This window comes from Macaca mulatta, chromosome 12 (assembly GCF_049350105.2).
Source record: "Macaca mulatta isolate MMU2019108-1 chromosome 12, T2T-MMU8v2.0, whole genome shotgun sequence".
Classification (NCBI taxonomy): domain Eukaryota; kingdom Metazoa; phylum Chordata; class Mammalia; order Primates; family Cercopithecidae; genus Macaca; species Macaca mulatta.
This window is the reverse complement of record NC_133417.1, coordinates 117,997,767-118,011,681: the sequence shown is the minus strand read 5'-3', so window position 1 is coordinate 118,011,681 and position 13,915 is coordinate 117,997,767. Positions and strand designations below refer to the sequence as shown.

Sequence of the window (13,915 nt, the reverse complement as noted above, 5' to 3'; positions counted from 1 at the left end):
TTGAAAAGGCTACATATTGTATGTCTACCTATATATCATTTTGCAAAAAACAAAACTATGGAGACAGTTATAAATCCATGGTTTCCAGGGGTTGGTGAGCAGGAAGGATGCAGAGACAGAGCAGAGAAGATTTCAAGACAGCGAAACTATTCTGTATGATACTATAATGATGGATGATACATGCCATTATACATTTGTCAAAACCCACAGAATGGAGAACATTAAGAAGGAACTCTAATGAACTATGGTGTTGGGGTGATAACGATGTGTTAACGTAGCTTCATCAAAGACAACAAATGTACCAAACACGTGGGATGCTGATAGTGGGGGAGGCTTTGCCTGTGTGAAATCAAAAAAGTATATGGAAACTCTCTGTACTGTCCACTCAATTTTGCTGTGAACCTACAATTGCTCTAAAAATTAAATTCTAGGTCAGGTGCCCTGGCTCACACCTGTAATCCCGACATTGTGGGAGGCCTAGGCAGGAGGATTGCTTGAGTCCAGGACTTTGAGAACAGCCTGGGCAATATGGCGAGTCCCCATCTCTACAAAAAATTTTAAAAGTTCGACAGGCATGGTAGTGCATGCCTGTGGTCCCAGTTACTTGAGAGGCTTGAGGCAAGAGGATCGCTTGAGCCAGTGCACTCTAGCCTGGGCAACACAGTGAGACCCTATCTAAAAAAAAAAAAGTAAAAAGTCTATTTTAAAAAATTTGCTAGGCATTCGATGAACTTTAAAGATCATGTTTCTAACAGAAAATAAACAACCTTGCATTAGTGAATGGAATTTTTTTTTAGGACAAATGCTATGTTGAAGCACAGAGAAATGTAAAGAATCTGTAAGACAACTTAGGTGAAAGCTTTAGATACTCGGTTCTATGAATATACGCAAAAACGAACGGTGAAATGGAAATCTTAATTGAAATGTTTAAGTTCTAAGCATCAAAATTTTTACCTTTTTTTTTGGAAGAATGTCAATGGGAAATACTGCCTGAAGACTTACATTCGGGTATGGCTTAACTTTCTTTCTTTTTTTCTTTTCTTTTTCTTTTTTTGTTTTTTAAGGCGAGGAGCACTTTTATGTAGACTTCATTTCTCTCTAAATGCTTAGAGGAGAACGGCCTGGTGGTCTGGGTCCCTGCTCCCTTCCCAAGAAGTGGCATGGAAGCTCTGGCAAAGAGGAGTGATGTGGCAAGCGGTTCACTGATTAGAGTAGGAAGCGTAAAAAAATACCCCCCACCTTGGAAGAGTTGCTCAAGGCCAGGCCCGTGTGATAGTGGTCAGGCAGCCCACTGACCATGCTGGGGAAGACAGGACGTTCTCCCAGGTCTGGCTACTGAAGCCTGGGTGTTCTCGGGACCCCTCTGTGTGTGCGTGTGCGGCTTCGCTGGCTTAGGCGTGGCTCGCTGGGGCGCCACGGACGGTAAGGGGAATGCCCCCTCTCTCGGTGTAGGGCAGAGCTTGTGCGGATGGGGCCCGGCCGCGACCCGCGGCCAACCCTGGCGTTTTCTTCGCTTCTATGTCGGATGTGGCGCGTGGAGGAGTCGCTGGAGAAATGCCGGTCGGAGGGCAGATACGCGACCTGGCGGCGGGGAGGGAAAGGCGGTCGAGCCCAGGGAAAGAACGAAGTGGGCGGTCGGGGGGAGCGGAAGTCTCCTCTGCCCGCTCGGTCCCCTCGGCCCTGTGGGTCCGCTGGGTCGTCTCGGGGCCGCCTTCGGCCCGCCGGGGCTGCACGTCTGTTGGCGTGGCCATGCCTGACCCACCCGTCCACGGCTTCGCGGCGGGGCAGGTCCACGCCCCAAGCGTCTGCCAGGTGGGCCAGCAGCAGCTGGGAAAGGTGGCGGTGCGCGCGCTCGTCCCAGTGCACGCCGTCGGGGAGGCGGTGCCGCGCGGCGTGGCGGAAGTGGAAATGCAGGTCCAGCACGTCGAAGCCGCGCCTCTCCGCCTCGGCGGAGCTGTAGAAGTTGGCCTCCATCACGTCTTCGCGCAGGTGGGCGCGGCGGAGATGGCGCGCGCAAGGGAGGCAGCTTCCCGAGATGGTGTCAGCCACGGGCATGGCCGTGTTCCACAGCAAGAGGCAGGACGTGGGCAGCGCCCAGTCCAGCCGCGCAAACAGGCTCTCCACGTCACGCCGGTAGCTCCTGGGGAAGCCCCGGCCATCCCTGGCCAGGTCCCAGAGGCAGGAGTTCATGACCACCACGTCCGGGGCGGGCTCGGACCTACGCAGCTCCTCCACGACGCGCTCCGCGTAGTGCGAGTACACGCGCGTGAGGAAGTAGAAGCGCACCAGGTGGTGGCCCGAGCGGAACTGGCGCACCTCGCGGTAGTGGCGGCCGTAGTGCATGCGGCCGCTGCTGCAGCCCACCAGCAGCATGTCGCGCTCGAAGCTCAGCTCGCCCTTGGCCTTCAGCTGACTGGAGGACAGCAGGCAGTCCTTCTGCAGCAGGAGTACCAGGTCCTTGTACACGGCCAGCTGGACCGAGTCCCCCATGACCACCACGAACTTGTTGTGCAGCAGCTGCCGGACTTCGCAGGCTCGCAGCTGGGCCATGGCGGCGGAGGCAGGGCGCGCGGCTGAGCTCCCGCCTTTCTTCAGCGCAGATCCCAAGAGGATTCAGGGACCTGCAGGACCGCTAGGTGCAGGACCGCTAGGTGCAGGACCGCTAAGGTCGTCTCTGCTCAGCGCCCGGGCGTGGGCCGAGGAAAGACGCTGGGGTCGCGCCCCTGAAGGCCGCCTGAGCGCAGTTTACTTCAGCCGGGGTGTGACCTCTGAACCACGGAGGCTCCCTTGCGAGTACTGGCTCCACCTGGCGGAGGGGAGGCGCGGAACCCCCGCGGGAGCGCCCCGCTAGCCGTGGGGCGGCGAGCGCTCCATTTGGGTGGATCTGTGCTGACTTTCAAGTAGCGCCGCCGCGGACTGCGCTTAGTTTGCTCTCAGTGCCGCCTGCCCACGGCCTTCTCTTTGTTTTACCAGCAGCGGCTCGCCAGTGGAGGCCGCCGTCCAGTGTGGAGGCCGCTTCTTAGTGTTGCCTCTCAGCGTTCCTGTGTCCGGTGGAGAGTGTCTTCATCGCCGGCTTGGCTCTCCTTCCGTGCCAACTCCTATCCTGGGGCATTTGGGAAATGCCTCCTCTGGAGGAGGGATGCCATTCCTAGGGGTAGAGCCCGTCCTGGGGACTGACCTGGTAGGTCAGTCTGTTGGCAGAATACTCAGGGCAACCTGTACTGGACTGCTCAACTCTATTTTAGTTAAAATATTTCTTACCAGCTCATGGAGGATTCACATGCACTTATAACAAATAATACAGAGATCACCGTGTACGCTTTACCCATTTCCCCCACCGGTGGCGTCTTAAGTTGTAGTACCTCGGCGCACTCAACATACAGACTCTTTCCTCTGCAAAAGGATGCCTCCCATTGTCCTTCCAGTGCCAACCACCTTCCTCCCCCTCCATTGCCCTGATGCCTGGCAACCACTAAGCTGTTCTACACTTACAGAATTTTGCCATTTCAAGAATTCTATTTAAATGGAATGACATAATATGTAAGCTTGGGGGACTGGCTTTTTTTCCCCTGAAGCATTGTTCTCTGCAAATTCGTTCAGTGTGTTTACTTTGTAAACCCTGACCACCTGTTTTCTGTACTAGGAAGTGAGTTTCCAGTGGTACCAAGGTATCAATACTTTGTTCCCTTTTTATTGCTGAGTACTATTCAATGGTATGGATGGATGTACCATAGTCAGTTTAACCAGTTACCCGTTGAAAGGACTGGAGGGTTTCCACTCAGGCTATTACACATCGCATTGTTACGAGCATTCCTGGGCAGGTTTTTCTACAAACCTAGGTTTTCATTTCTCCAGGATAAACCCAGAACTGCAACTGCTGGGTGGTATAATAGTTATGTATTTATTTAGGGCTTTAGGAAATGCCCAGACTGTTCGCCAGAGCGGCTGTACCATTTTATGTTCCCACTAGTAATGAATTAGTGGCTAATTTCTTTGTTTCTGAGGTGTAGATATGCATATCCTGGATATGTAAAAACCCTGGAATTCTTATCTATATGGAGATGGATATGACTTTCCTGGTTGTATGAACCCTGGTTTCCTTCCTCCTTGGATATGGATGTATAAGTGTCAAGCTGTGTAACGTAGGCCTCCTTTATCTTTCGGTATGGATGTGAGCTTCTACCCTGTGTAATCCTAGCCTCTTCATCCTCGTTTAGGAATATGAGCTTTCTGCTGAATAAATCTGGACTTCTTTCTCTCCATCCTTGGTTCTGAGTGCAAAATTCTTGGACCTATTTTTAACAGAGGTTAATAAACAATCACCTTTTAAAATATTCCTTATGATTGTCCTATTTATCAGTTAAGACCTTTGTGTGAAACAGCTAATTTTGGAGCCAGTTATTGTAATTTTTAGTTATGACATAAACATTGTGAAAATTGTCAGTCAAAATGCAGTCACTTGTGTTAAAAATCTCTGACAAATAGAGGTAAGGAAAGCCATGAAGGGAGAATTCTCGTGCATAAATGTCCCAAAGGAAGTATCACAAAAGTGTCCACAAAAACCACAATCTTGCACAAAGGCCATCACAATCTTACAATCTTACACCTCTGTCAGAACATCTGCCCAGCAACTGCCTGTCCACCCTTGGACTGGCACCACCCTTGTTGTTACTGATCCTTGTAGCCAGAATAATTATCTAAAAACAGTGACACAATCCGCATTTTTCCTTTAGAAACCTCTGTCTTCCTTTACTTTCCTGAATACTCGCATAGTTAACTATGGCACATATGTTCTCACTGCAATACCTATTTCTGAATAAACATAATTTCCTTTTGCAGAATCTCCTTCTGTGTTTTCTATTTAGGTTGACAATATAAATTCGTGAAAACCATAAAATTCATAAATAGACCGTTATCAAGAATTGTACTTGTCTATACATTAAGGGGACTTTATATGCTTTCATCCTTACCTATTTTATATAAATATATATATAAAATACTAGATATAAATCAATTGGTTTGGTAATTTCTTCTCATATTTTACATATTTTTAATTAGTGGGAGCGTCAAAGCCTTTTGCCTTCACTGCAAATGAAAGTATGATTTGTATTGGTTTAACAACTACTTTTTGGCCCCTAAAATCAATTGTTTGTCCTTATTGCCAAGAAAGAAAGCTGAAATTATTCACTAGTGTATGTAAGAATTACCTGAAATTTTATATTATTTCGTGAAAACAAAGTGATTTATTTGTATGTTGCATTTTAAGGGTAATAATTGAATAAAACTAAAGTCAGTTTATAATAACCTACACAATCACCTTTTGGTTCAGACTACCTTAATGGACATGCTACCCTCTCTTGGGGAGATTTTGTCACCTTCAGGATAAAATGAAGAAAAAGGTTTTAAACCCAAGTTATGGTGATATAGAAGCCTCATACTGTATCTTTTTTTAAATTTTTGGACGGAGTCTTGCTCTGTCGCCCAGGCTGGAGTGCAGTGGTGCTATCTCAGCTCACTGCAGCTTTCACTTCCCGGGTTCAAGCGATTCTCCTGCCTCAGCCTCCCAAGTCGCTGAGACTACAGGTGCCCACAACCATGCCCGGCTAATTTTTGTATTTTTAGTAGAGGTGGGGTTTTGCCATGTTGGCCAGGCTGGTCTTGAACTCCTGACCTTAGGTGATCTGGCTGCCTCAGCCTCCCAAAGTGCTGGGATTACACACATGAGCCATCGTGCCCAGCTTCATTCTGCATCTTTAAAATGAACATGTATGGCTAAAGAAGCATTATGTTTATTTGAATGCTATTATAATATTGAAGTTGAAACTTCAATATGATTAAAGGAAAGAAACCAATTTTAATTTCTCTTAAGGGGTTATTATTATTTTTTTTTTTTGCAAAGATGAAGAGGTCTGTCTTAAGAGCACAATGAATAAATACTGTCATTTAACCAGTTAATTTTTACAGCACTCTTATCTACTTGTTTATCCATATTGAGTTTTTAAAAAATCAGTTAATTTATAGATTTGTGGGTTTTTTTGTGTTGTATAAATACAACCTTAAAAGACATTGTTCTGGGTTGTAATTCCACTCTATGTACAAAGACATTTCATTTTAGGACCAGTAAATGTTAAAGCTAATAGAAAACCACGTCAACATTTACTTTGTTTAACTCATTTTCCAATATTATCATTTTAATTGTTTATTTCCAATGCCTAAAATTTGTTATTAATGATATAAGAATATGCAATATGTTCAATTTAAAGTATAGCATAATATGAACATACTTTATGATATTTTAAAGTGTTTTTTCAGTATTCTTCAGTATTTTCAGTATTTTCCAGTATTTTTTTCAGTATTTTAAAAAATTGCAAATACATGACCTTAAAAATTCTAGAGAAGAACAAATAAATATTCAATCTTGTATTTACTCCTACCTGTTCTCAAAGATGTGTATCCATCCAGTCCTCTTTTTACAGTGTCACAAATAATTAAATATGTGTATATGCTTTTATATTTTTACATAAAATATCCATAGTATTCTATAACTTACTTTTTCATGTAACATTATATGACAAACATCTACCTTGAGTCAAGTACCCTAGAAAACAGAGCTTAAAGAAAAAGCTGATGTGCTCACTTATTCGCAGGCAAATCCCAGAGAAATAGGAATAAGGGAAGAAAAGAGAACAAATATGATGGGATACATTACTGGGCTGACTATGTGGGTGTCAGTTGCAACTGACTGCATGATCTCATGGGATCATCTTCCCAGATGTTGAGTAAACTGTTTCATGTCAGGACAGTTAATCTCTGAAATGAAGGGAGAAAAGTGTTGTCTATTAGCTCAGTCTCCCACATGTGAAAAGTTCATTCTCTGTACAGGGCATTCAGTTCCCCTGTGATTCCAGATTACCAGTGTGTAATCTGGTAATTACTTTTACCTTAAACTTAATTGTGATATTAAGTTCTCACCAGTGTGTGAGAACTAAATGGATTCCCCTGCCACTAATAGCTCAGCAGCAACAGAAAATCCCCGGGGGCCTAAGGTGGGCGGTTATAGTAATGTCTGAGAAAGTGAATTGTCACCGTAACACCAGGGTAAAACTAGGGCCTGAACACAAGTACCATCAAAAGAATCTGATGTGCTACTATGTATTGATGACTGAAACATGCTTTTCTGGGTTTCTTGTGCCTTACAGGTATAGCTCATACCTTTAAATGGCTGAATAGTACTTCATTGAAGGAATACACTACAAGGTATTTAAATAATCTAATAATATTTGTAATGATAATAAAGGAAAAAGGAAATAAGGCAAGGAAGGATGGGAAAGGGCAAACTATTGTCTTTGGTCTTTAGTCAGGAACTTGTCAATGAATTCTTTCATCCAAAACTCCAACCTCTATTTCCTACCTCTAACTCACTCAAGATCCAATCCCATATGCATTCTTCCAATTCCTGTTGATACATATTAGCTAGGTCATGAAATGCCTTTAGCATGGGAGCTGGGATTATACTTCCGTGCACAAGTTGTGTTAAGACGTGATCTGGCTATTGGCCTAGAAGCAGTGAGAGATGATAATGTTACACCTTGAGATCATGCAAATTTACAATTTCAGTGTAATCATTACACAGTCTCCAGGCAAACAGAAACTGTTATTCTCTGGTGAGGAGGATGAGGCTGCTTATATCAGCCAGGAAATCTCAGGAGAATCCAGGGGTTCAAGATTACAATGCTTATCCACCTAAATGTCATTATCCCAGATACTAATGGTCTCAAGATTTTCTATCTGGGTTTTGACAGTGACTTGGGAGAATGCTTGCAACTGTACATTTAGTTCTGTTTACATCTCTAACAAGGCCGTAAATGGATTCCAGTCTTAATTTTTCACCACAGTCTGTCCTGAGTTTATATTAATGCTACCATAGCAATCCTCTGGCAATCAGAACATGCCTTAAGTTAGCAATTAACTGCTTTGAGCCTATCATTTTCTTTTTACAAGTTATCTAGGCCTATCAAAAGTAGCAACCTTACTCCATTATCTTTTAATTTATCATTTACCCATACTGATTACCACAAATACTTGGGCTCATTCTTTTACCTTTACATTAAACTTAATTGTGATATCATTGTGTGCCATGGGTTATTAGCATCCTACTTAACACAGTAATGGTATCCCTCTTGCCTTCCAACAAGTGGGCATTCCAACTCCAAAATCCCATTTTAAAGGTCTGTGTTCTAGAACATTTTCTGGTCTCGAATTGCTTGAGTCCTTGTATTAGTTTCCTGGGGATACCATAACAAATTACCATAAATTGGGTGGCTTAAAACAACAGAAATGTATAATCTCCTTTTTGAAGAGATGAGAAGTGCTAAATGAAGGTGGGTGTCATCAAGGCCATCTTTCCTCTGAAATCTCCAGGGGAAGATCCTTCCTTGCCTTTTCCAGTATGGGGTAGCCCTATGAGTTCCTTGGTTTATGGCAGCATAAGTCCAATTTCTGCACCAGTCTTCACATGGTTTTCTCCCTGTGTGTTTTTGTCTCTTTTTTCCTGAGGAGGACACCAGTCATACTGGATAAGGGCCAACCCCACTCCAGTATGACTTCATCTTCACTAATTACATCTATAATGATGCTATTTCCAATAAGATCACACATTCTGAGATATTGAAGGTTAGGACTTCAACACATCTTTTGGTGGGGCACAATTTAACGTATAATGGCCCTCACTCCTTCGAAAAAGAGCCTGAGCCAAGGATTAAATGTTGATGGACAAGTGTGATTCCATTGGTGAGAGAATGAGGGAAATGGGAAATGTTGGAGGGAAGACCAGGAAATAATTCACAGTCAAATATTATCATTTTAGCCACATTTCTCAAGGCACAGCGAAGTACAGTTGTTTACAAAGCAAATGTGCTTATTTATTCATGTATGATATTTTCAGATAAAGAATAAAGATAAAATTAGGCTCAAGCAAGTCAATCCCAGGGAGTCAGGAATAGAGCATAACTTTTCTGCTTGGTGCTCTTCTGGATCCTGTCTCCCATTGGTTATAATTTGCCCATTAGGGCTTTAACTCCTCTATAACTGGGTTGTTATATGTCATGTTATATAACTGGGTTGTTATATGTTAATGTCCTAGACCCTTTAGCAGCATCTTGGTAAACCCAGCTGTGTGGTGCTTTATCCATGTCTGGAAACAGTGAGAAGAGTGAGAGACTTCAGGCATGTGACCAGACAGTCATGTGAATGGGTGTTACGTGTATCTTTAGGTTTACAATTTCAGCTCCCATCGCCATTTGCTTGATATTCATGAGGGAAAGGAGTAAGAGGAGAAGTCTTCCTCTTTCAGGTATGATTCTCTAATTAATTACTCCGATATTTTTGCACAGTCTATTCTTGCTCTTTGTACTTATTAACTCTGAGCATGGAAAACCTTTGAGAATTTCTTTGATATTTAGACCTCTTCTACTCAGGGCATTTGGGGCCATAGTTTCCCTGCTCTATTTCCCCCAGTGATCAGACCCTGTCTACTTCTAGTGTCTTCTCAAATTGTCATCAGAATCTCTTATTTTCCAAAACTGCAATTTTTATTTAAAAAATTATTTTTCTATGATTTCAGAGTAATTAGGAACAGGAGGAAAAAAGAAAATTGTGCTTGTTCTGCCATCTTAAACTGAATGATACCCACTTAGTTTGTTGATTGTGGAAATAAGTATCCCACTGTTCTAGTTTCACTAATAGTTCTATTGGATTTATAAGTTAGAGTTATTCTGGGTTTAAGAGTTAAAGAGTAAACCACATAGATGGTAATTAACATAAGGAGGAAAAATCAGGGCCTTAGGAAGCTACCAGACTGAAAATTTAGAGAAATGCATTATGATAAACAGATGAGCTCATTGGCCCAAGAGGTTTTTCTGACCATCCTATTTCATGTCTCCTTCCCTTTCTCCATCACTCAGAATCCACACCCTGCTTGATTTTTCTCCACAATCCTTATGGCTGCTTGAGATTTTATTATTTGTTTATTTTCTACCTATCCTCTCAGATTTCATGAGGAAATGGCTTGTTTCTGTTTGTTGCAGTATCCTCAATTCTTAGAATGATGTTTGGGTGCATGTCTGGTTCTCAATAAATACTTATTTAATGAAAGAAAGAATGAGCCATGGAGTTCGTTATTGGAAGAGATATTTAAAAACTACTTTATGTACCCATCTAAAACTTGAATTGCCTAAATAACATGTCAACTAAGCAGTCATTCAGACATGATACTATGTGTGTTTATGTTTGGTTTTGGGAAACTTTCTGCTTTCCATGATGTCCATTAGTCCTCAGAAAGTTGGACCATAACAGAGTATCTCTCTGATATTTTTAAGCATCTTTTTTTATTCCTCGAGATACTTCCATGTGGTAGTGTTTAATATATTTGAATACCATTTGGATGGCATGGTTCTCCTGAGTAGTCTTTTATACTGGCCCCTGATCTCTTCAATTATTACTACCTAGGCATGATTTCTATTCTGTGTTAGTGCATGGTTCTATATACAAATAGGTATAATGATAGAATAAGAAAGATAATTCAGAAATATGTAACCATAGGCACAGCAAGAATTTCTTTATATGAAGATAAAGTGGATTCCTGTGGGATAATGTCCCCCTTCCCTTCCAAAAGCTAGTGAGATTTGGTTCTAGGATCCTCTGTCCTGGTGGATTTGTAACTCTGCAAGTTTTGAGGGAAGAACTAGGGAAGCAAGAGTTGCCTCTTCCACTCCTAAGTCTCTCTGTTTCTTTTATCTCATGTATATCCTGTGCTCTTCTTTGGTTTGCTGACTGAGCAGTAATCTCAACACTGTCATGTTCATGTTGTCATTTACATCATTTATTAAAGCTAGACCAGCTTTTGTGGTTGGTTCTAGTTTATAAGCGTCTTCTCCAATCCTAGTTATTCTTTTCAGAATGCATTGCAAGTCAGATATGACATTCAAAAGTAACCCAAATTTTCCAGGTGTGGTCTGATCAACACAACCTAGGTTTGGATTATTACCTCCTTTGTTCAATTAATACTGCCTAAAACCTAATCCGCTTTTTTGGAGGATCTGCCATGCTCATGACTCACATTGACTTTACCTCCCACTAACCTCCCTGAGTCATTTTATAGCTGATAAGTATTGTCTTCCCTGTCCCAAACTTATGCCTCTGGCTTTTTGAATTTGAGAGCAATTCTCAAGACTTATTACTGCTAGATTTATTCTATTGTTCCAGTTGGCTAAGATCTTTTTATTCCATTGCTACAGCCTGTCAAGATCTTTCTGGATTCTAATTATTTCATCCCAGTTAGACAATGTCCTTCTCAGCAATCTGCAAACGATGCTTTAATACGTGTTCCTTTTATGTCTCCAAGTCAATAATAAAAATTCTGAACTAGATAGGACAGGGTAAAGGAATTGGGATACATACGCAACTCCCTTCAGTTTTACATTGATCCAGTTTTCAGTAGACTTTGGATATAGTTGTTTAACCTATTATTGATCCACGTAATTATTTTGCTTCTAGTACTTATTTCTCCATCTTATACAAAGGAAAATTGTGAAATTGTGTCAAACATATTTCTTATAGATTAGGTTTACTAGGGTTCACAGATTTAACAGCATAACCTCACAAAGATGTGCAGGATGATGACTGTTATCTTCTTCCTGCTTCTCCTAATCCACTACACCCTGATTTGTGTCCCTGGAAGCTGTCCTTCGTACACTGCATTAACTAGATTCCTTTGTCCTGCACTGGCAGGAGATTGCAGGAGGGCAGGAGGAGAATGAGATCACAATATGTATTTCCCCAGATTGCTCTCTTCATAGCCAGAGATAATCAGTAGTTTAGTGTAAGTGGCTTAGTTCTTCTACCAAAGTCCACAATATCCCTCCAATGAACTCTCCAGCTGAAGATACAGCTACAACCCTCTCCAGGTTCCCATACATATTTTCCTCCTGGCCCCTTCAAATCTAAAGGCCAGGGCAGGCTGCATGGTCTTGCAAATTGTGTGGTCATATAGGGTCTCATGCTTGGTTTAATGCTAGGCTATCCCTATCATGAAATTCTTAATCAATTTTTAGTGGGGGGGGGCTACATATTATTCAGACAGTCCTTCTGTGGTCGGTACTGATTCTCCCCAGTTGCTTTACTGCCTCTCTAAGTTTCCTTTAACCCTGACCCATGCTTTTATGAGGATTCTCTTTTCTAAACTCTCCTCTAGTACATTAATTTGTTATATGTGCATCTGTTCCCTTCCTGGACCTTGACTAATACAGAAGGAAATGAGGTGAGTCTAAGATTTTTTATGCGAGTCTTTGTTGGCTCCTAGTGATCATTGCTTCTTTAGGTTCTCTATACCTATTCCTTTATATAAAAGATTCTAAAATTTTAGCTGAAATCAATGTAACTTTTACTTGTCTTAATTTGCCAAATCTTTCTTTGTCCCAGTTTTCAAAGATTGGCTGGTGTTTGCCTGTCTCCAGTTTTATTCCTCTTTACTGTTTGTGATCGTCCCTCAAAGGTCACTGGAAATGTTTGGTTTAATGATTTAATTTGAAGATTCTTTAGAGACCTTTAGAAATAATTCAGGACCAGAAGTTTAACTATGCTTCCTTCTCCAGCTAAAGCTACAGTTTCCTCTTGTAAACATGTTTTGTCTTTTCTTCAGTCCAAAGAGAGGTTTGCTTTTTCCTTGTCATTAGTCAATATATCATTGGTCCCCAACAGAGAACATTCCCTTCCTTTCCTTCTACTTGCACTCATAAAAGACTTGAAATACATTTTTTTTTTTTTGGAAAAAAAAAAAAACCAAAAAACCCTTCCTTTATTTGGTGCTACAAACATCCTGAAACTTAATTCTGTGCCACCATCTAATATTAATTATTTCCTCACTGTTTCTTTCATCAGATAGATCTTTTGAACCTATAGAGAGAACAGAGATATTAACATACAAATTCAGAGACTGAAGTCAGCCTCCACTCCCTTCCAGGTCTAAGAAGGAAGGATTCTTTACTGTTTCTGCCTCCTTAGGGCTGGAATCCTGTCATTCTGATTGGAATCCTCAGAATAGGGACATATCAGATTGATTTTCAAAAGAAAAGGCCTGTAAATAGAAATGATTATAGGGATTCAAGTTTGGACTGCAAAGCAGAAAGGTTTCAGGTAAGAGTTGTAAGGAAGAATCCAGAAATATGGTAGGTGTTAGGGAGGCACTGTCATGAGGATGGCTGAGGCCTGAAAAGAGGGCACATTTTGTTTTGCTACAAACTGTCTGTTCAAGAGACTTATATAAGGATCTGAGTACTTTTCAATGCTTTTTTGGTGATTGCTGTGTTACACATATGCTAAGACCAGTTATGAGAAGGGCACTTCAAAATCTGAGCTCAGGAACTACATTGGTTTCTTTAAGATATCTGGTATTTTTCTCCCTCTGTGGCTTCATTATTTACAATTGCACAGTTAGAATTACATTTATGTGAACTCTTGAAGTCATCTTCCATCTCAGTATTTCCTGGCGTAAAAATCAAGCTTATCTAATTTTTTAAAATGAATATCCTGAAATCTTGGTCACTATTTCTGCAACTATATTCCATGCTATAATAGTCCTGGCAGATTTTATTTAGAATAGACTAAAATAAAAATATTCTGTGGGAAATGTTTAGAAAATGCTGTTTATTATATATCCCTTCCAAGATGAGTATCAAGATGAGTATAGGCACATTCACATATTAAGGATTCTGCAAAGTGTTGCTATAAAGGCATTTGCTTAACTTGGTTTAGCCAAGGAATTCCCCAAACCATTTATACCTAAGTTTATTGTCTATACTCTGCACTAACAGGACTTCACTATTTGGTCTTGTTTTACATGATTTTACTATTCAATAAA

General features: G+C 41.5%; 1 long non-coding RNA gene and 1 pseudogene across 2 annotated transcripts in view; one reads left to right on the top strand and one right to left on the bottom strand.

Annotated features, from left to right (window-relative positions):
• Positions 1-13,915, top strand: part of LOC144333472 (uncharacterized) — a 342,525-nt gene that overhangs the window by 106,357 nt on the left and 222,253 nt on the right. The window contains exon 3 of the long non-coding RNA XR_013402140.1: positions 7,200-7,257. This is a non-coding gene — a long non-coding RNA (uncharacterized LOC144333472). The remainder of the gene's footprint in view (positions 1-7,199; positions 7,258-13,915) is intronic.
• LOC693598 (PC-esterase domain-containing protein 1B pseudogene) lies at positions 280-6,204 on the bottom strand (annotated as a pseudogene). The gene has a single exon (XR_013402139.1). The product of XR_013402139.1 is annotated as a PC-esterase domain-containing protein 1B pseudogene (transcript).